At 50.6% G+C, this 3,335-nt stretch overlaps 1 non-coding gene across 1 annotated transcript; it reads right to left on the bottom strand.

Moving 5' to 3' along the window:
* Positions 1–333: 333 nt before the first annotated feature.
* On the bottom strand, positions 334–439 carry LOC117131117. The gene has a single exon (XR_004454323.1). It is a non-coding gene; the product is annotated as a small nucleolar RNA R71 (small nucleolar RNA).
* Positions 440–3,335: the final 2,896 nt, after the last annotated feature.

Raw genomic sequence — 3,335 nt, 5'->3', positions numbered from 1 at the left:
ACTATTCCAACAGATCAGCTATTCGACTTCTGGAGATCCAGAAGCAGAATTTCGAGCTGAAGCCTCAATACTACACTCTCGTGTCGCAGATACCCAACTCTGGGTTACCGCACGAGCATCCTATGGACTATCTAGAACGGTTCGAGGATTTAATCGCTGCTATTCGAATGGAAGGAGTCCCCGAAGATTACCTGCTGTGCAAGCTCTTCAGATACACGCTGAATGGAGAAGCGATGCACTGGCTTAGGCAGCTACCCACAGGATCCTTAACATCCTGGGCCGACATCAAGAATGCTTTCTTACGAAACTTCTTCGATGAGGCGCGCACTGAAGAAATTCGAAACAAAATTTCCACATTCTCGCAGGAGGTGGGAGAGTCCTTCAAAGATGCGTGGATTAGATTTAGGTTCTTCCAGTGAGACTGTCCACACCACGGATTTAACGAAGTGCAGCTGCTAACACCACGAGGGCCAAAATCACCCGAACAGTCCACGGGAAGGGCCAGCATGCTGAGTCCAAGGACCAGCGTGCTGAGTCCAAGGACCAGCGTGCTGAGTCCAAGGACCAGCGTGCTGAGTCCAAGGACCAGCGTGCTGAGTCCAAGGACCAGCGTGCTGATATGTGTACTGATGGACAGCCACGGACGTCCTGCGTGTGCACACGGACACACACGGACACACACGGACATCCACGGACGTCCTGTGTGTTCTGGTGGACACCCACGGACGTCCTGTGTGTACTGAACAGACAGCCCACGTGGGCCAAAATCACCCGAACAGTCCACGGGAAGGGCCAGCACGCTGAGTCCAAGGACCAACATGCTGATATGTGTACTGATGGACAGCCACAGACGTCTTGTGTGTGCTGACGGACACACACAGACACACAGGGACATCCACGTACGTCCTGTGTGTGCTGGCGGACACCCACGGACGTCCTGTGTGTACTGAACAGACAGCCCATGTGGGCCAAAATCACCAGAACAGTCCACGGGAAGGGTCAGGTGCTGAGACCAAGGACCAACGTGCTGATATGTCTACTGATGGACAGCCACGGATGTCCTGTGTGTGCTGACGGACACACACGGACACACACAAACAGCCATGGACGTCATGTGTGTGCTGACAGACACCCACGGACGTCCAGTGTGTACTGAACAGACAGTCCACGTGGGCCAAAATCACCCGAACAGTACACGGGAAGGGCCAGCGTGCTGAGTCCAAGGACCAGCGTGCTGATATGTGTACTGATGGACAGCCACAGACGTCCTGTGTATGCTGACGGACACACAAAGACCCACACGGACAGCCACAGACGTCCTGTGTGTGCTGACGGACAGCCACGGACATCCTGTGTGTGCTGGCGGACACCCACGGACGTCATGTGTGTACTGAACAGACAGCCCACGTGGGCCAAAATCACCCAAACAGTCCACGGGAAGGGCCAGCATGCTGAGTCCAAGGACCGGCATGCTGATATGTGTACTGATGGACAGCCACGGACGTCCTGTGTGTGCTGACAGACACACACGGACACACACGGACAGCCACCGACGTCCGTGGGTGTCCGCCGTCCTGTGTGTGCTGGCGGACACCCAAGGACGTCCTGTGTGTACTGAACAGACAGACCACATGGGCCAAAATCACCCGAACATTCCACGGGAAAGGCCAGCGTGCTGAGTCCAAGGACCAGCGTGCTGATATGTGTAATGATGGACAGCCACAGACGTTCTATGTGTGCTGACGGACAGCCACAGACGTCGTGTGTGTGCTGATGGACACACACGGACGTCCTGTGTGTGCTGACAAATACACCCGGACATCCTGTGTGTACTGAACAGACAGCCCACGTGGGCCAAAATTACCCGAACAGTCCACGGGAAGGGCCAGCATGTTGAATCCAAGGACCAACGTGCTGATATGTGTACTGATGGACAGCCACAGACGTCCTGTGTGTGCTGACGGACACAGACACAAACACGGACACCCACGGATGTCCTGTGTGGACTGAACAGACAGCCCACGTTGGCCAAAATCACCCGAACAGTCACGGACGTCCTGTGTGTGCAAACGGACAAACACAGATACACAGGGACAACCACGGACGTCCGTGGGTGTCCGCCGTTGTGGGAACCAAAATTTGCACTGTCGATTTCCGTTTAAATAAAGAAACTAGGAAAACCCTAATTTCCCAGAGGACTCGGATATCTGCTAATTACCACATGTCAAGCAATCAGAACACGAGAATAACAACGATAAGAATAGGAAATCGAAAAAAGAGACCAAAGTAGATCTTATTCCGAATCTGCGTATGAGCGTTTACAACAAGGTATAAGCCTGGGCTCGAGAGCTGTCGGCGAGATTCCTAGTTCTAGCAACCCTAAGACGGCTAAACCTAATTGAGTCGCAGCTCGAAATAACAAAAACGGAAAATTTCCTAAATTGCTCTAAGTGCTAAGTTTGCTCTGAAAAATTCTCTCTTTATGCTCCTCGCCTAAGACTCCTTATATACTAGCTCCAAGGTTGGTTTACGCTTTTAATCTTCTGCCCTTAAGACGTCATACCATAAAAATGAAGATATTTCATTTTTCCCGATCTTCACAATTATCTTCAAAACTTTCGTATTTATCCGCGGAAACTTGACATTTATCCTCCCTTGTGGACCAAGCGTAAACCGTGCAGTGGTTTACGGGCTTTTGGTTAAGAAATCGTAGGATGGGCCTCGAGTCGTGTCTTAGGTCCCTATGGGCCGTCTTCCGACTCGATACGTTTCTTACGATTTCTTTCGATAAAGAACAAACTTTCCGTGGTTTTTAACTCGCAAAGTTTGATCGATAATTTTGAATAGCGGAAAACATAGACTGAGCTTGCTACGGTCTTCGGGAGATAGCATTTGAAGGTTTGAAGAGAATGCATGGACTGGTGTCGTGTTGACGTTTCGGAAGAGCTTAGGCGCTATGCAGCGACCGAACTTTGGCTCGAGCCCGGTCGCTACATAGCGACCGAGCTTGGCCGAGCTCGGTCGCTACGTAGCGACCAAGCGGGACGAGCGCTCGGTTGCTATGTAGCGATCGAGCTTTGGCTCGAGCTCGGTCGCTACATAGCGACCGAGCGGGACGAGCGCTCGGTCGAAAGAAAACAAAATATAGGTTCTATTATACGCGGATCCATAAATGATCCAATTACCATCCTTCTTTTTTGTTTTATAGGAGTTAAAAAATACTATGATGGTTCCATTGCTTTATATATCATTTTTTTATCTGTCTATAATTCAGCAATCCCAAAGTGTCTTTTTTTTTTGTTTTTGTAAATAAGCTTCCGGTGTGAAAACAAAGT

The sequence above is a fragment of the Brassica rapa genome, unplaced genomic scaffold, assembly GCF_000309985.2.
Source record: "Brassica rapa cultivar Chiifu-401-42 unplaced genomic scaffold, CAAS_Brap_v3.01 Scaffold0861, whole genome shotgun sequence".
In the NCBI taxonomy this organism is placed as follows: Eukaryota; Viridiplantae; Streptophyta; class Magnoliopsida; order Brassicales; family Brassicaceae; genus Brassica; species Brassica rapa.
The sequence above is the reverse complement of the archived record's forward strand: the minus strand, read 5'-3'. Positions and strand labels throughout refer to the sequence as shown.